Source organism: Macaca nemestrina, chromosome 9, assembly GCF_043159975.1.
Source record: "Macaca nemestrina isolate mMacNem1 chromosome 9, mMacNem.hap1, whole genome shotgun sequence".
Classification (NCBI taxonomy): Eukaryota; Metazoa; Chordata; class Mammalia; order Primates; family Cercopithecidae; genus Macaca; species Macaca nemestrina.
This window is the reverse complement of record NC_092133.1, coordinates 42,297,559-42,319,442: the sequence shown is the minus strand read 5'-3', so window position 1 is coordinate 42,319,442 and position 21,884 is coordinate 42,297,559. Positions and strand designations below refer to the sequence as shown.

The 21,884-nt window shown below is 43.3% G+C and overlaps 1 long non-coding RNA gene across 2 annotated transcripts in view; it reads right to left on the bottom strand.

Moving 5' to 3' along the window:
• Positions 1-21,884, bottom strand: part of LOC105480382 (uncharacterized) — a 94,592-nt gene that overhangs the window by 43,937 nt on the left and 28,771 nt on the right. Inside the window, exon 1 of one of the 2 annotated variants that reach the window (XR_986443.3) lies at positions 13,655-15,297. The exons of the other annotated variant lie outside the window; for it this stretch is intronic. This is a non-coding gene — a long non-coding RNA (uncharacterized lncRNA). Of the gene's footprint in view, positions 1-13,654; positions 15,298-21,884 lie in introns of those variants that run through there. 2 annotated transcript variants of the gene reach the window in all.

Below are 21,884 nucleotides of genomic sequence, written 5' to 3'. Positions count from 1 at the left end.
CCCCATGATTCAACTACTTCCCACCAGGTCCCTCCCACGACATGTCGGGATTATGGGAATTACAGTTCAAGATGAGATTTGAGTGGGGACATAGCCAAACCATATCATTCCTTCCCTGGCCTCTCCCAAATCTCATATCCTCACATTTCAAAACACAATTATGCCTTCCCAACAGTCCCACAAATTCTTAAGTCATTCCAGCATTAACTCAAAAGTCTAAGTCCAAAGACTCATCTGAAACAAGGCAAACCCCTTCTGCCTATGAGTCTGCAATATCAAAAGCAAGTTAGTTACTTCCTAGATACAATGGGGGTACAGGCATTGGGTAAATACACCCATTCCAAATGGGAGAAATTGGCCAAAATGAATGGGCTACAAGCCCCATGCAAATCCAAAATCCAATGGGGCCGTCAAATCCTAAAGCTCCAAAATGATCTCCTTTGACTCCCTGTCTCACATCCAGATCACATGAGATGCAAGAGGCAAGTTCCCATGGCCTTGGGCAGCTCCACTCCTGTGGCTTTGCAGGGTATGGCCCCACCTCCCGGCTGCTTTCATGGCTGGCATTGAGTGTCTGCAGCTTTTCCAGGCACATGATGCAAGCTGTTAGTGGATCTACCATTCTGGGGTCTGGAGGACAGTGGTCCTCTTCTCACAGCTTCAACAGGCAGTGCCCCAGTGGGGACTCTGTGTGGGTGCTCCGATTCCACATTTCCCTCCTGCACTGCCCTAGCAGAGGTTCTCCATTAGGGCTCCAGCCCTGGAGCACACCTCTGCCTGGACATTCAGGTGTTTCCATACATCCTCTGAAATCTGGGCAGAGGTTCCCAAACCTCAATACTTGACTTCTGTGCACCCACAGGCCCAACACAATGTGGAAGATGCCAAGGCTTGGGGTTTGCACCCTCTGGAGCAATGGCCTCAGCTGTATGTTGGCCCCTTTTAGCCACACTGGGACAGGGCACCAAGTCCCAAGACTGCACAAAGCAGCAAGGCCCTGGGCCCAGCCCAAGAAACCATTTTTTCCTCCAGGCCTGTGATGGGAGGGGCTGCTGTGAGGATCTCTGACATGCTCTAGAGACATTTTCTCCATTGTCTTGGTAATTAACATTTGGCTCCTCATTATTTATGCAAAATTTCTATAGCCAGGTTGAATTTCTCCCCAGAAAATGGGATTTTTCTTTTCTACTGCATCATTGGGCTGCAAATTTTCTACTTTTATGCTCTATCACCTCTTGAATGCTTTGCTCCTTAGAAATTTCTTCTGCCAGAACCCTAAGTCATCTCTCTCAAGTTCCCAAAGATCTTTAGGACAGGAGCAAAATTCCACCAGTCTCTTTGCATAGCAAGAGTGACCTTTACTCCAGTTCCCAACAAATTTCTCATCTCCATCTGAGACCACCTCAGCCTGGAGTTTTGTGTCCATATCACTATTAGCATTTTAGTCAAAGCCATTCAATGAATCTCTAAGAAGTTCCAAACTTTATCACATCTTCTTGTCTTCTGAGTCCCTTCAAGTCTCTAGGAAGTTCCAAACTTTCCCATATTTTCCTGTCTTCTTCTGAGCCCTCCAAACTGTTCCAGCCTCTGCCTGTTACACAGTTCCAGAGTCACTTTCACATTTTCAGGTATCTTTACAGTAGCATCCCACTACCTGGTACCAATTTACTGTATTAGTCTGTTCTCACACTTCTATAAAGACATACCCAAGACTGGGTAATTTTTAAAGAAAAGAAGTTTAATTGACTCACAGTTTTACCAGGCTGTGGAGGGGGTGGGCCTCAGGAAAGTTACAGTCATGACAGAAAAGGAAACAAACACGTCCTTCTTCACATGGCAGCGGCAAGGAGAAGTGCAGAGCAAAAAGGGGGAACCCCTTATAAAGCCATCAGATCTCATGAAAACTCACTCACTATCACAAGAACAGCATGGGGGTAACTGCCCCCATGATCCAATTACCTCCCACTGGGTCTCTCCTATGACACATTGGGATTATGGGAACTACAGTTCAAGATGAGATTTGGGTGGGGACACAGCCAAACCATATCATTCATTTACCCACACAAGCTCATATCTGACCACTGCCAACTTGACCCTTTTCACTGTGGGTCCCCCACAAACCACACAGCAGACTCATTTCCATCTCCACCCCTCTGCTCATTTGGTGCCTCCTGTGTGACAAAGTTCCTTTGTTTCTCAACCTGTAATTGGTGTGACCTACTTCACTAGCTTGGGATACAAACATAGTCACACTTTGTTTTTCAGTTCACGCTTTGAAGGTCCTGTATGTTCCTGTTAGAACTATGTTTCCCTCTTTCTGTTCTCTCAAAATTATATAAGAATTCCAGGGACTTCTTTTTGTCAAATTAAATAACAACTTAAAAATCTAATCTGGTCATTACTGTCATTGCTTCTTGTTGCCTCATGCTGTTGAAGCTCTGCCTTTGCTAGCTTAGGATATTTGTCTGCCCTGTGGTTATGTCCTTGGCCCAGATCCTGACCCAGTTTGCAGGTTTCAGCTCCTCTAATCACACCTATGTGCTGTGTCATGTGCCCAGAGCTTGATGCTGGTGGCTCCCACAAACATCATTAGGATTTGTGATAAGCCCAAGTCACAAACCCAGACACCCTTTTCCCCCACAGTAACTCCCACTCTGAACACATTAGAGTAATTTTCTGCCAATCATTCTGAGGTCCTGGCTACCCCAGGATACACTCATGACGTTCCTCTCACTTCCAAACTCCATAAAAGGAGCCTGTGCTCCTGTACTTTCCTACCCAGAAAAATCCTGAGCCTCTTATGCAAGTCAACCCAACTTCTGCACACTGCAAACCAAGGGGAGAAACAGTTGCTATTAAGCCACAAAAGAAAATAAGTCCCCATTACATCTTTCTCCCAGACCAATAGGTGTCTGCTTGTATTTGCTTAACTAAGAGACACCATTTGAGCAACTTTTCATAAACCAAGGTGACCCACTATGTCCATCTTCTCAAAGGAATGCTGGCAGCTTCTACTCTAAGTTGTGGTTTTTGTAGGTTGTTTCCTACCCAGTAATTTATTGCACAGCGATCTCAGGTTCAAGGTCTAGAGAAAGTCCACAATAATATCCCTTCTAAAATTCCTATAGCATTTATATATATAGTCCACATCTTGATTTGTTCATTCATTGAACAAATACTTATTGAGCACCAATTATGTACCAGGTCCAGGCAATGGGTATGCAAAGTTTAAAAGGCCACAGCCTCTGTCTCCAGAGCCTGCCTAGCTAGAGGATTCTATATTGGTCTATGTTGGTCAGTGTGACAGTTGCCAGTGCACTGGGCCTGCAGCTAGAACACTAGAAGGCCACGCAGCACAGGGCACTGCAGTACCCCACTTGCCCTCTTACAGTTAATCTGGTGGATGATAAATAAGGTTGAAGCTTTAATCAAATTGTAGCACAAGCTCTGCCTTCATTACTGTTACCTCTTTCTGCTCCTTAGCCAGTTACCACCTCTTCCATTTGAAAGGACTATGAAAAAGGGTCTCCTGCCTTCCTACAGAAGTACTCGAAAGCTGGCTGGGCATTGTGGCTCACGCCTGTAATCCCAGCACCTTGGAAGGCCAAGGCAGGAGGATAACATGAGCCCAGGAGTTCAAGACAAACCTGAGCAACACAGTGAGACACTGTCTCTACTTAAAAAAAAAAAAGAAGAAAAGAAAATAGCCAGGCATGGTGGCATATGCCTGTAGTCTCAGTTACTCATGAGGCTCAGGCAGCAGGATTGCTTGAGCCCAGGTGTTGGAGGCTGCAGTGAGCTATAATTATGCCACTGTGCTCCAGGCTGGGGAACAGAAAAAGACCTTATCTCAAAAAAGACAGAAGTACTTGCAAGTGATAAAGCTGAAAGCATCTTAGCTGAGACGTACACACTAAGGATTGGGTTGGATTTCTGCAAAATATGTAACCTTATATATTCATCAAAAAATTAATTTAATTCCAGCAACTACTATATGACCTGGGAAGTAGTCAGGTTCAATTAACACTGTGTATCTTTCCTGTTTTTGCTGAGACTAACAATAATCTTAATATATAACTGCTTTATAAACATAAATTCTTTGAGTGAAGATGTAAAAGAAAAAAGTATGTCTGGGAGTAAGTGGGTACCTGCCTGTAGAAAAGATAACTATTTTAAGTTGAGTGAGAAGGGGAGATACTGAATATCAGTAAAATACTCCCCTGGCTTAAGGTGGCCTTGGTGGAGGAAATATTACAGATTTCCAAGTGAGTGAGTATAGAATCCAGGAGAAGGAACCAATAGCACTTAGTGACTGCAGAAGACCTGGACTTGAGTTCCAGCCACAGAAGACTCAGTTTCACCAAAAGCTGGGGCTAAGCAAACTCGCTGGCCAGACTGGGAAATGAGTACAATGCATACAGCTGGACCAAGCTAGATTTTGGAGCATGCCTGCAAATTGCCTTCCTGCACATCACATATACCCTGAAATTCCTCACAGGGTTGTAAAATTTAACCCTGGGTCATATGCTTTAGATGATTCACTGCAAAACAAGTTTAAGGGGGATGGAGGAACAAGGAACCATGTTTTAGTTCTTAGGTCACAGACTAAAGAAGGAAAAGGCCTACATTCCTTTAGTGACTGGAAGTGGGACTGACCAATGGTGAAAGAGGTAGCCTCCCATTTGAGAGTGTCCTGGGTAATGTTATCATCAAAGAACTGACCCAGAGCTAACATCAGAATCCTACGTCTAGCAGAGGAAACACAAGGTCTCTTATAAGGAACCACTTGGGAGGGGAAGGTAAATTATACTGCCCACCTTGGTGGGCTCCCAGCCAGCAGGGGAGGGATGCAGCCTGGCTCTCCTCTTAGAGGGAGGTCCCCCCAATTCCCTCCTGGGCCTGAGTTGGCTGGCATCTGTGGGCTGAGTGGGACCTCTGAAGTAATGCACAGTTCTGAAATCTTAGCTTGCTGTCAAGGTGGTCCCTGCAAAGGACACCTGGAGCAAGGACTGGCTAAGGGTGAGTTGATGCCAAACTTCCACGGAACCCAGACAATTAGGGGAGAGGACACCTTTGTCCATGGACATCATCTGCGAAGTCAGGATGGTTCAGTTTTTCAAGCCATTCATGGAATTAAAAGAGAAATGTCTTGGGAGTGATTGGTGGGTGGTTCTAAGGATAAGAGATCACAGCATTAGGAGAAGGAGAAGGGTTAAGAAGGAATCATTATTGATTGTCTGCAATGCAGTGGCTATTTTATATACACATTATCTCTCTTAATCCTGACAAAATTCTATAAAGGGAAATGTGACCTTTCTGCATTTGACAAACAAGGAAGCAGATTCAGAGAGAGAAAGTGAACTGCCCACGCATGCTAGCCTGACAGGGTCGGGATGCAAAGCCTTCTCTTGCTTTCAGCACAGCCCATGTTTTTCCCAATTAGATTGAAAATCTAATCAACAACAACAACAAAAAAGATATTAAATACCTGCTATGACCACAGCATAGAGCTGGGCCCTGTGGGCACACTCAAATAGGTTCCTGCCTCACAGGCTAAAGGGAGAAGCAAGACCTATAATTATAGTGGCTGTAAACTACTAGCAGTTAAAATAATCAATATTAACAACTCTTCAACCTCTCATACCCTTCTCCTTTTGGTCACTAGCTTGACTAGACTGGCCTTCTTTATGTTTGTTTGTTTGTTTGTTTGTTTGTTTGTTTGTTTTGAGACAGGGTCTTGCTATGTTGCCCAAGCTGGTCTCAAACTCCTGGGCTCAAGTGATCCTCCTGCCTCAGCCTCTTGAGTAGCTGAGATTACAGGCGTGAGCCACTGCACGCAGCTAGACTGACCTTCCTGCAGCTCCACACGGCTAGCTCATTCCTGCCTCGAATTCTCTGCATCAGCCCCTCCCTCGGCCTACTATGACCTTCCCAGCTTCATGTCACCATCTCAGAGTCCTTCCCTAGCCTCCCTTACCCGCTATAGGTACACCCCTCAGCCTCTCCTCTTTCCTGGCTTTATTTTCTTCCTAACACTTAAGAGCAAGCTTTGATGTCTAATTGTCTGTGGGGATCCAAGGCCTGGCTTCAACATTTTCTAGCTGTGTGATCTGGGACAAATTACTAACTCCCTGAGCTTCCGCTTCCTATCTGTAAGCAGGTAATAATTTTATGTAGCTCAAGGGATTTTTGTGAGGACAAAAATAGAATAATTCATGAAAATACTTAGAGCAGTGACTGGCACATAGAAAATGTTTAATACATGCTAGCTATTATTGTTATGATTTATTTGTTTGCTGTGTTTCCTCCTTACTAAAATATAAGTCCCATGAAGGCAGAGACTTTGTTCATCATGAGATCCTGAGGACCTGGCACATAGTAGGCCCACAATAAAGATTTATTGAATGAATAGCTAACTTTCTGTGTCCCAGGAATGGCTTATTTCATTTAGGCCTCACAGTAACCCCATGAGGCAAAACCATTGTCATCATTTTACAGATGAGACTGAGAGAGGCAACATACATGTCCTAAGACCAAACAGCCAAAAAACGGAGATCCAGGCTGCAAACCAAGTAACTCCAAAGACAGCGCCATTACCCGCTATGCTACACCGCACAACTCACATTGTCATACTTTGGAAGCATCCACTGAGTACAGGAGAGAACCAAATACTATGACCCTGGATCCGAGAGCGCTGCCCTGCTGTGGTCACTCGGAACTCTCTGTACAGCTCAACCATGTCTTGGTATTGGTGCCCAGCCTGCATAACACCCTTCAGTGATGGACAACCTGGAATGGTGCCATTCCCACACATCAACACCTCCTGCAACCAAGCTTTTCTTGAATTATCCCCATCTCATCTTCAGAGAGGAGAGTCTCTGCAGAGTCCCAGGTACCGAGTGCCATAGATGCCATTCCAAGGGTTACTATGGATAACCTGCCCGTGGGATAATCACAGACGAAGGTGACAGACATCAGTTTAGACCCTAGTCACAAGAAACAGATGCAGGACTCACTGTAGTTTGTTCACCATCAGATCCCCCAATCCTGGCACAGTACTAGGAACTTGTAGAGGCTCAGCAGACGCTTGCTGAATGAGTAAAAGAATCGCTGAGTCAGGACATTAAGGTTTGTTTCTGTCTCTATCACTAGTTAATATGTGACTGAGGCAAGTCATTTCTCCTCTTTGAACTTCAATTGCCCAATTATAAAATTGGAAATTTGTCCCATATAAGTTGTTCTATGATACTAGAGATTTGTCAAGAAATATTCTTCACTAAAATGAAAATTCTAACTTCCTGCGAATCCATTCATCTTTGTTATTTAGCTATACATTTGAGTCCTGCAATAAATTTAATTGGAGAAAAGTGGGGGAGATCTCATTAAAATGGTTGTGAACTCCTGAACCAAATGATCTATAGTATTCCACCAAGCTCTGATTTTTTTCCAACTTAATTTCCTGGGTTATTCATAGCCTGTTCCAAAGGGATAATGCAGTTGAACTGAAAAAAAGTGAATTTAATTTCCACTTGGCTCCACCTCCAGGAAAAATTGTGAATGAAACTAAGATAGGTTCCCATATCCTCTGTACATCTCTCATTCTGACACCACCCAGCCTAAACATGCCATTGTGTTGCTGGGCCAGTAAACAGCAAGAGTATAATCCTCACACACACCTCCACTACAAATCTGTTTTTTCATCATATCCTCCCCATATTATTCAAGGTTCTTAGATAAGCGGAACCAGTAAAATATATATAGATGTATTTAATATTTTAGAGATTTTTTTTAGGAATTGGCTCACGTGATTATGGAGGCCGTGAAGTCCCACCATCTGCCATCAGCAAGCTGGAGAACCAGGAAAGCCAATATTGTAATTCAGTTTGAATCCAAAGACCTGAGAATTGAGGGGATGGCGTCAGGGAAAGTGTAAGTCCTAGTCTCAGTCTGAAAACGGAGACCCAGGAGCTCTAATGTCCAAAGGCAGGAGACATGTACATCTCAGCAGAAGAAGGGAAAGCAAATTTGCCCTTCTCCCACCTTTTTGTTCTATTCAGGCCCTCAGTGGATTGGATGATACCCACTTGTCACCGATACAGGGTTGTGACTGCAAGTTGTTTAGGTTCTTGGTGTTTTGAACAAAGAATTGGACAAAACGCCCAGCAAAGCAAAGAATGAATGAAGCAATAAAAGAATGAAAGCAGGGATTTACCGAAAAATGAAAGTACATTCCACGGTGTGGGAATGGACCTGAGTAGCAGCAGCCCAAGGACCCAGATACAGAATCTTCCTGGGTTCAAATACCCACTAGAGGTTTCCCATTAGCCACTTCATGCTCATCTCATGTAACTGAAGTAGTAGCCGGCAATCAGTCTGATTGGTTGTGGACAGCAACCATTTAGAGGCTGGAGTGAAGTTACAAAGTTGCAAACAAAGACCTGATGCCCACTTAGTATGATTTGTTGTGGACAGCCAGTCTCCCATCTGCCACACGGAAAAAGTCAAAGGAAGTGGGCTGTCCTCCTCTTGTTATTTAGGTGTGGAAAGTTAGGGTTTTCCTTTCAATTTAGTTCTAGGAACTCAGTGTGAAACAGCCTCCAGATTCTATTCTCCTGCCCCACACCCACATTGGTTGAGAGCCATTTACTTTGCTCAATTTACCAGTTCAAATGCTATTCTTTTCTGGAAGAGAATAGCATATGACACACCTAGAAATAATATCTTACTCGCTATCTAGGCATCCCTTAGCCCAGTGAAGCTGACACATAAAATTGAACCATCATATCCCCTCAGAACCTATTAATGTCAACTAATCTGTTAGACTAAGAGTCATGGTAATGTCTTATAGGGCTGGTAGGAATCAGTCATCTGCTAAGTCCCCTGGTAACCAAGGCCCAGAGCAGGAGGTGATTTGCCTGTAGCCACTCCACAATTTGGCAACAGAGCCAGCATCTAAATCCAGGTTTCCCTGTTCCCAGACTCCTTCCACTAGACCAGCCGTTCTCACCTCTTGCTGTGCATGAAGATTGCCTGGGGGGCTTTGTAAAGTATTGTATCTGGGCTTCACATCCCCACAGAGGATTCAATCTGTCTAGAGTGGCATCCATACATCACTAATTTTTTAAAAGATTTTTATCAAAGTATGCTATGGAAGTATGGTCTGAATGTGTCCCCATAAAATTAATATGTTGAAACGTAATCACTAATGTGACAGTATTAAGAGGTGGGGCCTTTAGAAGTGATTAAATCATGAGGGCAGAGCCCTAATGAATGGGCTTAATCACTGTTATAGTTTGGATGTTTGTCCCCCAAAATCTAATGTTGAAACTTGATCCCCAGTGTTAGAGGTGGGGCCTAATGGGAGGTGTTTAGGTCGTGGGGTTCTCACTCTATTAGGTACCACAAGAGCTGATGGTTAAAAAGAGCCTGGCCCCTCCCCCTCTCTCTTGCTTCCTCTCTCACCATGTGATCTCTGCACATACTGGCTCCCCTTCGCCTTCCCCCAGGAGTGGAAGCAACTTGAGGCCTCACCAGATTCAGATGCTGGTGCCATGGTTTCTTGTACAGCCTGTAGAACTGTGAGCCAAATAAACTTCTTTTCTTTACAAATTACTGAGCCTTAGGCAACAGTAAATGGACTAAGACAGTAACCCTATAAAAGAGGCCTAAGGGAGCTGTTTGCCCCTTTGTCCCTGTGAAGACACAGAAAAGGCATTTATGAGGAACAGGCCCTCACCAATACTGAATCTGCCGGCACCCTGATCTTAGACTTCTCAGCCCCCAGAACTGTAAGAAATAAATTTCTATTGTTTAAAAACTACCCTGTCTAAAGTAGTTTGTTAGAGCAGCCCAGACTAAGATAAAGCATAACATATATACAGAAAAGTGAATTATAAATGTACACATTAATGAATTTTCATACTCATGAACCCAGATCAAGAAACTAAAGATCTCCAGAACCTAAAACTCACACCAAAGATAATCATTACCCTGATTTCCAATATATAGATTACTTTTGTCTCTTTTTGTACCTTATATAAATAGAATATACAAAATGTCCTTTTACATCTGATTTCTTTTGCCAAAAACTGTCTGTGAGATTCATCCACATTGTTTGGTGTGGTCATAGTTTTTTCACTCTTACTGCAGTGTAATATTCCATTGTGTGAATACACCACAATTTGTGTATCTGCTCCACTGTTGATGGACAATTGGGTAGTTTCCAGCTTGGGACTATTACAAATGGTATATATTCCAGTAGATATATTTTGATGAACATCTTATATGCATTTCTTTTGAATAAATACTTGGGAATGGAATTTCAGGTGACTGCATATGCCTACATTCTTCTTTAGCAGATATTGTGAAACAGTTACCTAAAGTGACTGTACAAATTATACCCCCTATACTAGAATTGTGTGAGAGTTCCAGTTATTCCACATCTTCACCAACATTTGCTATCATCAATTTTATTGTTAAGCCATTCTGGTGACTGTGTGAAGATATTATCTTGTTTTCAGTTCCCCTGATGATTCTAATGAATAACAAAGGATCAGAGCCTCAGCTTTATCCCTACACTCATGATCACTTGGGGCTTATGAAGATAATGCTCTTCCTTTTTTATCTAACTCAGTGCTTCATGATATTCTACAGGCCAACCCAAAGTGTTAGGCCACGAAAATACTTTTTACAAATCTTTTTTTATGCAAAAACTAGTTGGTGGATAACATTTTACTTAAAGTTGTCCAGTGAATTTTTCTTATATTTTTGGCATGCATGGCTGCTTTCCACTAGTGAATGCTAAAAGTCAACAGAATAAGCAAGTAACAAATGAAACAATAGCATCTTCCAATCCCTCACATGGAATTCAAGAATATGTCTTTTGCTTCTGTAAAATTTTTTTTGGAAACCAGAAACATTTCCTGCTAAGTATACAAGTTCCTCTGTGCCTAAGAGTCCTAATGTCCTTCATCCTGCTCTCTATGTGCCATGTGATCCTCCCCTGACTATAATCAATTATAGTTGTAAACACCTGACCCAAGCTGGGCCAATCTGATTCTCTTTCTATCTCTCTCAGAAATTTAGAATTAAGACTTAGAGGCTGATTCAATTATTTGGAGCCATACAAATGTATGAAAATGGAACTAGTATTGGCAATGAGTTAGCTGAAAGCCAGATAAAAAGCAAGTATGACATTAGCACGAACAGAGCTAGGGTTGTATAGCTATAAGACAGTTTGAGAGAAAAATTAAATATGGGTTGCACAAAATAATTTCAACCTCAAAAATCCAAATTATTTTAGTTGTCTGGTACCAGTGAGGACTAAAGGAGATGGATGCCTGCCACCTCTTGTCATTAAATGAGAAAGACATGGAGTCTGAAATAGACGATCAAACTCAAAAAAGAAGCCTCTTAGCATGTGAAGGAGAATAATCCCCAAAAGGTCCTCTTGGATAAAGATGATAGAAAGAAATTAATGGCTTAGACTCCACTGATACTAATTTATCATGCATTAAATATTGATTTTGTCATTATATGTTGCACCATCTTTGTGGTCTGTTTTAATGCATGTAAGATTATAAGCTTTCATCAGTTCATCTGTAATCATTGTCCATTTAATATATATATTTTTTTCCTATACAGTTTTAAATTCTCCAATCACAAAGGTCTTTGGTACAAGACTTCCAGACTTAGAGATGAGTCATATAGCACTTTGGGAAACCAAGGTGGGCAGATCACTTGAGGTCAGGAGTTCGAGACCAACCAACATGGTGAAACCCTGTCTTTACTAAAAATACAAAAATTGGCTGGCCGTGGTGGTGCAGGCCTGTAGCCCCAGCTACTCGGGAGGCTGAGGCAGGAGAATTGCTTTAACCCAGGAGGCGGAGGTTGCAATGACCTGAGATCATGCCACTGCACTCCAGCCCATGTGACAGAGTAAGACTGTCTGAGAAGGAAAGGGAAGGGAAGGGAAGGGAAGGAAGGGTTATGACAAAATCCACAATGTCCCATTTAACAGCTCATTGGTTTATTTTTGATAAATGTCTGTATCAGTTAGGATAGGCTAGGTTTTGCTGTGGTAACAAAACTCCAAAATATAACTTAAACAAACAAAAACGTATTTCTTGTCCACACTGTATGTTTGATGTGGGTTGGCAGAAGGGTTGTACCCCTCATAGCAACCCTGGGACTCCAGCAAACAGAGACTCCACCTCCTGGTGGACTTTCATGAATACTGCACCATAGGGAAGGGGATGAAGATGATCATACACTGACTTTGAAAGCTTCCACTTAGATTTCTTTGTCTAAAACATGTTATGTGACCATGCCTTATCAAAGGATACAGAGAGCCAAAATATGTGCAACTAGTCTTAGCAACTAACATAGTATGTGTAATTTACAATGTTCTACTGTGTGCTTATCATACAGTTAGCTTTCATACTTGGTAAGTTGCTTCTCATTTGTGTGATGGAATTAAGTCACTCAAGAATTCTTTCCTCAGCTACACTGGCACCTGAGTTCATTTGAAAACTGCTGGCCTAACCCACAGTGGGAATTCCAGTTAGAAGAGAATTTACTGGGGTCTGGCTGAGGCCCACACATATCACACCACACAGGCAACTCCCTCTACCAGACCTGAGGCCAGTCCTCTTTCCACACCATAGTGTCACTGGAATATTGGAAATCTGGACACTAGTTTGAGTTTTGGAGGGGTCGAAACTGTAAAAATGAAGCAAAACAAGTAGTCTGCTCTAAGGGGAAAGAATCTAACATGGTGTTTAGGGTCTTGTTTAACCTAGAATACCTTGGTATCACCACACCCTGTCAGGAAGAACGCATGGTGTTATGTCATGAATGAGTTGTGAGTCTTTAAAAAGCCATCATTCTTTCCTGAGCTATAAAATAAACAGGTCAGAAAAGAACAGCAATTTTTATTTTTTATTTATTTATTTTTTTTTTTTAGACAGTGTTTTACTCTGTCACCCAGGCTAGCATGCAGAGGCATGATCCTAGCTCACTGTAACCTCTGCTTCCCAGGCTCAAGCGAGTCTCCCACTCAGCCTCCTGAGTAGCTGGGACTACAGGCGCTCACCACCATGCTTGGCTATTTTTTTTTAAATTGTTGGTAGAGATGTGGTCTCACTATATTGCCCAGGCTGGTCTCAAACTCCCAGGACCAAGTGATCCTTCTGCCTCAGCCTCTGAAAGTGCTGGGATTACAGGCATGAGCCACTGTACTGGGCCAGAAGAGCAACTTTTAAGTGCAAGAACCTTTACAGAAACCAATCACATTTACAGTCCCAATGTATAAGACAGATACAAAGGGATGCCAGAACGGGAGACCAGCCCCACATCCTCATAGACCTCACACTAAATGGCAGTCCCTAAAACACCTTCACATAGACTCTGTAGAGCTCCAGGGAACTTGGTTTTAAAATGTCAGGATTATGCAACCTCTAAGATCTTTTCCTGTGACTCCGTTGTTCTAGCTTTAATGCCAGCATTTCCTGGTTCCAAATCCAAAGAAACAGTGAATATGCACAATGCTCCTTCCCTGGCCCCAGGCTGAGCCCTGCCTGGGCCCAGTCCCATCACTCCTCCATGGCACCAAACACCCTCCCTGGCCTACTCCCCAAGTGTTGAAAATCTTTACCATTTGCAGTCCCAAAGATTCATGCTCAGGACTGTCAACAGCACCGACATCCTTTGCCTCTGTTTGAGAAAGAGCAAGCCATGTCTGTGCCTTGGAAATCTCACGGGTCAATGCCCTTCTTCTGTGCCCTGGCTCCGTTCCTCTTCTCTCCTCATCAAGGGCTGTTTTTCGTCATCCGAGTGTCATAAGGGTGGTGAGTTGCAGTGGAAGGAGGCTCTCATCCTGTCCAAGAACCCCTTGGTAATTCTCCAGGTAATTAATGAGGACTCTGGGGGATACTGGGAACGCCTTTGGAATGTTAAACAAAGTGGTTTTTATTCTGGCTGCCTTGCTGCGGCTTCTTCCACATAATGAAGGGGCAATTGTGCTGTTGGTGGGTGTATTCGAACCGCCCTCTGCCACCAAGGCCCTAGGCTTTCCTTTGGCTTGTTGAGTTGGTCTCATGTCAGGGTGTTTATGGCAGAAGAGGGACAAGGCCTTTATTTTAAGACTCATAACAACCAAGAACACCTTTTCCATCATCAGCATTTAAAATACTGTATTATTTGCCAAAAAGCCCTGTCTTTATCTAGGTCACTTGCTTTGTCTTTAACCTGAGCCATTCTCTAGCTTCTTGCTACTCTAAGAGTGGTTTGGACCATAGGAATCACCTGGGAACTTGCTAGAAAGGCAGAACCTCAGGCCCCTCTCCAGACAGACTGGATCAGAATCTACATTTTAATAAGATCCCCAGGTCACTGCTCTAGTCTAGACAACTACTGAAGTTTGAGTGACTTGGTCAATGGCCACAGCCCAGGTGTCTTGGAGAGGCACATTGTTTGTCAGAGAGCACTGGTCTAGGAGTCAGGAGACCTGGCTTTCCATTCTGAGTCGGCCACTAACTCTCTGAGTGGCCTTGTCTAAATCACTTATCCACTCTGGAATCGTGGATGAGCTGGACTCCTGGCTCCTCAAGTGCTTGCTCTCACAACAGAATACAGAAAGGTATGCTTTCTCCTGCATGCCGATGACATGATTTGATTGCCAAACACTTAACAGACAATTGTCCCTGAGATCTAATTTCTCTCAGGAGCTTCAGAGCAGCTATCATAGCTTTTTGTTTTGTCAACTGTCTCCCGGCGTTTCATTGTTTTATCAGATTCAGTGTCTCTCTATGGCAACTCACTTTGTTACATTCCCTGGGGGGATCTGTTTGCACTTTAGTTTTTTCAGTTTCTGAAAGATAAGTCATCATATCTGCCTTGCTTATCACACAGGGCCGTGCTGAGAAGCCACTGAGACAGCACCTTAAAAAGTATGAGGTGCTGTCACATATAGTGCAAATTGACAGCCTTTCTGGGAAGGCCATTTAGGGACATGAGTTTTTTTAACCTTTAAAATATGTACACCCTTTCCAGAAAAATCATCTGATAAGCCCTGGGGAAAAAAATCATGGATGAGTGCAAAGGCTATGAATTGCCACAGCATTATTAGTAATGGTGGAAAAAGTTTATACAACCCAAATGTCCAATAACAGGAAACTGGGTAAATAAACTAGTAAATGATGATGTCCCATAACATAGAATTCTATGAGCCATTAAAAATGATGTTGAAGGCCGGGCGCGGTGGCTCACACCTGTAATCCCAGCACTTTGGGAGGCTGAGGCAGGTGGGTCACGAGGTCAGGAGACCGAGACCATCCTGGCTAACATGGTGAAACCCCGTCTCTACTAAAAATACAAAAAATTAGCTGGGCTTGGTAGCGGGGGCCTGTAGTCCCAGCTACTCCGGAGGCTGAGGCAGGAGAATGGTGTGCACCCAGGAGGCGGAGCTTGCAGTGAGCTGAGATCGGGCCACTGCACTCCAGCCGGGGCAACAGAGCGAGACTCCGTCTCAAAAAATAAATAAATAAATATGATGTTGAAGATGAGTACTGAAAGATGTGGAAAGCCATTGGTGATTTCTCACCAATTAATGAAAATATGCTGAAGACTGTATTATGGATTGTGATCACATTCCAGTTTGAGAATAAAGTGTATAAATATGTACAGGGAAGGGGTTGAAAGCATCCACATTGTTTGTTAATATTGATGATACACTGTTGATTATAGTTAGTTTTATTTTCCTCATTTTGTTTATCTATATTTTTCATAATGAGAGTGCAATACAATTTTCAAAAAGAAAACATGTTTTTGAAGAAGGAAGGTATAGCAGCATTTCTTAAAAATTAGAAGCACTCCAGCCTGGCCAATGTGGTGAAACCCTGTCTCTACTAAAAATACAAAAATTAGCCAGTCGTGGTGGCAGGTGCCTGTAGTTCCAGCTACTCAGGTGGCTGGGGCAGGAGAATCTTTGTTTTTTTTTTGTTGTTGTTGTTGTTGTTTTGTTTTTTTGAGACAGAGTCTCGTTCTGTCTCCAGGTTGGAGTTCTGTGGCATGATCTCAGCTCACTGCAACCTCCAACTCCCTGGTTCAAGCGATTCTCCTACCTCAGCTTCCCGAGTAGCTGGGATTACACGCCCAGCTAATTTTTGTGTTCTTAGTAGAGACGGGGTTTCACCATGTGGGCCAGGATGGTCTTGATCTCCTGACCTCTTGATCTGCCCACCTCAGCCTCCCAAAGTGTTGGGATTACAGGCATGAGCCACCACGCCCAGCCAGGAGAATCTTTTGAACCCAGGAGGCGGAGGTTGCAGTGAGCCAAGATCACGCCACTGCACTCCAGCCTGGGCAACAGAGTGAGACTCTGTCTCAGAAGAAAAAAAAAAAGAAAATCAGAAGCACTGTTTTTAGCATCACTTGACTCATCAGTGAAGAAAGCCCCCTCTGGCTGGGGAAGAGGGGAGCCAAAAGACAGAATTTCACATTGGCCATACTGCTGTCCTCACACCCACCATGTGAGCAGACTTTATATGGTACCCCACAGCATCTGCAGGTGGTCAAGGAAGCAATGTCTTCATTCAGGAACTCAGAGGAGAGGGGGAACTAGGGAGGAAATCATAAATTTTTCCTAGAAGACAGAAACTGAAATTCATAGTCCTGCAAAGAGAACAGTGCATAGGTATGTTGCATGCCTCCTGCAAGGACCTCAAATCCCAAACACAGTTACAGAGCCAGGCAGCGGGGATGCAGACAACATTTCTACTGTCTGGCCTAAAGCAGTAAGACCAATTGACATGCCAGATGTTCCTTCCAAAACCCAAAGGAAGGTAGTTTGTCTTCAAGAGGGAAAAGGAATTTGAGTCTATGGTTTTATTTCCTCCTAGTTCATTGAAAAGAAGGTTTGTCTTCCTTGTTTAAAATACCTCCATCTGGAACAGAAGAGTGCTAACAGTAATGGGAAGCCTGCTTTGTCTCTTGCATTACAAATCATAGCAGTAGCGGTAGTAGTAGTATCAGTAGGAATAGTGGTGGTGGAACAGTGGAAGTAGTAACAGGGGTAGTAGTGGTGGTGGTGGTAGCGATGGTGTTTGTAGTGGTAGCAGAGGTAGTGGTAGTAGTAGAAGCAATATTGTATGCCTGACATTTTGCCTGTATGATTTTATTTAAATCTTCATAACAACCCTATCAGGTAGGTAGTACTACAAAGAGGGACACTAAAGCTCAGAGAAAGTAATTGGTTCAGAGTGACATAGTTAGTAAGAACTGGAAATTGGATTCCAACCAGGAATTCTGAAATACCTTCTTTCTACTGTAACATACCAGAAAATTAAGATGCTACCAGCCCCACTTATATTTATCAAAAGTCTGATGATTATGAGTTAATTCAGCCCTTGTTTTGCATCTATACATGGCTTGAAGTTAGTTCTAGAATTGTCTACAAGAGTCCAATTACATTCAACACACTCAGGATGCTTTTTATGTATTTTTTAACTCAATCTCTTCTTACATCAATAGTGAGACTCTTAAAATATTTTCTCTTCACTTCACTAAAGATCCACTTCACTTTCCAGGAGATATGATTCTTCCGCCTGGATGATGTACCAGCCAACATTCCCTGCATTGGCTATCATCAAGTGGGAGATTTACCCTGGTCTTCCTCTGCTAGAACACTGTTTGCTTTTGAGCAGAATTTGATATAAGATCAGTTCACTGTAACCCTATACAAGCATGTTTAGTTAGAAAAGGATGAAGAGAAATTCTTTTCTTAGCTTTTATAGAGTAATTTGTTGTTTTATGTTTCCCAGTGATGAAACTGACTAAGTGAGTTAAAGGATATTATATAGCAGAGACATTTCTGCCATGGCCTAGGTATTGTCAACCTGTCTGCAGGTCCAGGGAAGCGCCCCCTCTGCTGAATCAAAAAAGAAAATTGTCTGGGGATCAGGAGAAAGGATTCTCCAAAAAGCCAGTGTTCTTTTTTTTTTTTTTTTTTTTTTTTTTTTTTTTTTTTTTTGAGACAGAGTTTCACTCTTGTTGCCCAAGCTGGAGTGCAATGGTGTGATCTCAGCTCACTGCAACCTCCGCCTTCTAGGTTCAAGCGATTCTCCTGCCTCAGCCTCCTGAGTAGCTGGGATTACAGATATGTGCTACCATGCTGAGCTAATGTTTTGTATTTTTAGTAGAAACGGGGTTTCACCATGTTAGCCAGGTTGGTCTCGAACTCCTGACCTCAGGTGATCTGCCCACCTCGGCCTCCCAAAGTGCTGTTTGAAGGTTTTTACAATAAAAATGCATTAATGTAATACTTGTGTAGTTAAAATTTTAGCTAAGCTGGCAAATAGCTGTATGCTATTCAAGAAATGAAGTGTTAGGGAAGGAAGGGGCACATATGACCAAATCTAAGTCATCAACCATGGATTTGCTTTGGAGTGAATCAGATTGGCTGCTTCTGTGGATTTGCAGGTGTAGATGGGGTACTCCCAGAGCCCTTTCCCCTCCAATACCACCAACCCAAGGCTCCCTCCTTTTCCTACAGTTCATGAGGCAGGTAGAAGATGTGCCCTACCGACCCAAAGACTTCTCTTAAGATATGCCCAAGAGTCCTGCCATCTCTTCCACAGCTGCCTACATGCTTGTCAGGGTGTGACATATGGTATCCTATCTGGAGACCACAGGTAGGACAGCTAGCCAGGACACAGAGAATCTATTCTTAGTCTGGGCTTGAGCCTGATTCAGGAATAGACTTTGAGAGCAAAGTCCTCAGGATCTCTCCCCTCGTGACCGGGAAGGATCACGCAGCTGGTGTGCTCCCTGGCACCGTCCTTGTAACTGTGGGGAAGATATATTTAGCATCTGGCCTGTGAGAGAGCTGTCATTACAATCTCACTATGTGGCTGCCTCAGTAACTCCAGGGCACTGGTCACAACCTAATCCTGTCTATTTTTACATGCTGAGGTTTGTAGAGTGGTGATAAGAGTTATCTGTCTGACGCAAGACAGAATCAGATAGGTCTGCCCTGGTGATGGATGGCCTTGAACTTCTGATATGTGATAAGTCACACCACTGCCCACTCCCATCCCAGATGACTGCAGTGTGGCTGGAGGTTCACCTAGCTTGTAGGAACAGGGCTGTTCTACATGAATGCCAGATACCTTGTAGGGTAAGCCCATGAAAGGGGCTTTTTCATAGCCCCTAAAGGAAAGAAGCCAGGGTTCAGATGAACTCTTGCCCCAAGAGGCACCATTTCTTGAACAACCACAGTAAACCTCATTAATCAATCTCAGTACTCTTTTTCACTGAATCCTCAGAATTATCCATGAGAGACCATCCCTGGAAGCCTCTACCAATCAATGCTAGTTGCTCCTTATGATGAAAATGATGAGCTAACTTTGGGCTGGAGGGACTGAGAAAGTCATCAGTGAAGACTTGATTGGGGCAAAGGGTGAGATGGTGCCAAGTTTAGAAGGTGGTGAGAAGGTAAGAGGGCCTGGGTGCCTCACGATGGCAGGAAGGAATCAATGAGGGATAAATGCTATGATTTAGACACTAACAAGATTTGGCGAGACATCAAGTACAAGACAGAGTTAGAAGGACAGCTTCTCTTATCATGTGACCCTGGATAAATCCCTTCACTACTCTGTCCCTCAAATGTCCTACCTGTAAAATGAGCAACGATTTCTAGTGTTGACACTTTACAATTCACGTTATTTATTATAGCATGGAATTCAGTGACTGCTGACTGCAGCATCCCATAGTTTTCTTTTCAGGGTCATGTGGAAGAGACTACTAGTAGCTTCCCAATATCCTTTCCTCCTTCATTGGTAAAAGAACTCCAGCTTTTAGCTGAACAACTATAACTCAGTAAAAGACTAAATTTCCCAGATTTCCAACAATATAACTGTTTTATCCAATGAGATATAAGAGGAAGCCTCAAGCCAGGTGTGGTGGCTCACGCCTGTAATCCCAGCACTCTGGGAGGCCAAGGAGGGCAGATCACCTGAGGTCAGGAGTTCAAGACCAGCCTTGAAACCCCATCTCTACTAAAAACACAAAAATTAGCTAGGTGTGGTGGGGGCACCTGTAATCCCAAATACTCGGGGCTCTGAGACAGGAGAATCGCTTGAACCTGGGAGATGGAGGTTGCAGTGAGGTGAGATCACGCCATTGCACTCCAGCCTGGGCAACAGAGCGAGACTCCATCTCAAAAAAAAAAAAAAAGAAGAAGAAGAAGAAGAAGCCTAATACAGACCTTTGGGGAACTCTCCTTAAAAAGGAAGAGGCTGATGTGATAGATAATATGATCTCTGTCTTTGAGTGCTTAGCCTCTAGTTTGAGAGAGAGAAATAAAACAACACTAGAACAATTAATATATAACAAAGACATGAGTGCCTTTGTCTTTCATCAGTTGCTCCACATGTTTCATTCAATCTGCTGGGAGAAAAAAAGCCATTGGAAAGCTTTAATGTATTTATTCAGTAAACATTGAGTACTCATTATATTCCAGATTCTGCTGAACTAATCAAATACAACATTTGACCTCAAGATTTACTCTCAACCCAAAAAACACACAGTGTTGGCCTAACATTTAAAAATTATATTTAGGCTGGATGCAGTGGCTCACACCTGTAATCCCAGCACTTTGGGCAGCTGAGGCAAGAGGATCACTTGAGTCCAGAACTTTGAGACTAGCCTGGAGAATATTGAGACCTCATCTCTACAAAAAATTTAAGAATTAGACAAGGGCACGAACCTGTAGTCCCAGCTACTTGGGAGGCTGAAGGAGGAGGATTGCTTGAGCACAGGAGGCAGAGGTTGCAGTGAGCCAAGATTGTGCCACTGCACTCCATCCTGGGTGACAGAGCCAGACTCTATCTCAAAAATAAATAAGAAGATAAATAAGTAAAACTCATATTTAACATTAAAATACAAATTTTCAGCTTCTGTTGAATAATGGAAGAGTTGATAAAATGGAACTTGTAGTCCCTCTTGACAACAATTGGCAGCAGCTGAATAACAATACCTCCTTTCAGGAGGGTTGCTACCACTCCTTATTTTTCTCTCTTTCTTTTTTTTCTTTTTTGAGATGGAATCTCGCTCTTGTTGCCCAGGCTGGAGTGCAGTGGTGCGATCTCTGCTCACTACAGCCTCCCCCTCCCAGATTCAATCATTTCTCCTGCCTCAGCCTCCCAAGTAGCTGGGACTACAGGCATGTGCCACCACGACCAGCTAATTTTTGTATTTTTAGTAGAGATGGGCTTTCACCATGTTGGCCAGGCTGGTCTCAAACTCCTGACCTCAGGTGATCCACCCACCTCAGCCTCCCACAGTTCTCGGATTACAGGAGGGAGCCACCACGCCTAGCCCACTCCTTGTTTTTCTTATACCAAACTGTTACATTCATTCTATCATTTCTTCCCTGGCTCTGCAAGGCATTGGGGAATGTGAGCCCTGCCCCAGAACCTGGAATGCAAAGGGAGTCATTTGTTCCCCTCATCATCAGAAACAAACATTTATTGAGCACTTACATATCAAAAGACTAACTTGAAATGTAGGAGGCTCTACTTGGAGACCCTGTGTTGGCATTTGGGGATGAGGGAGAAAGAAAAGAGGGGAGAAGGGATGAGGAAGAGCAGTTCAGAAAACAATAAAATCTTATTGCAGCCTTTAAACAAAGGAGGGGTAACATTCTTCCCACCTTTTCTATTTGCCTGTCTGGGACATAGATGTGATGGTGGATCTCTGGCAGCCATCTTGGACATGAGGGTGAGGGCTACACCCTGAAAATAATGGATCAGAGATGTGTAAGGAGTCTGAGTCCTTTATGTCTTTATGGAACTGCCACAACTAATGTTATGTGACAGAATAAGGCC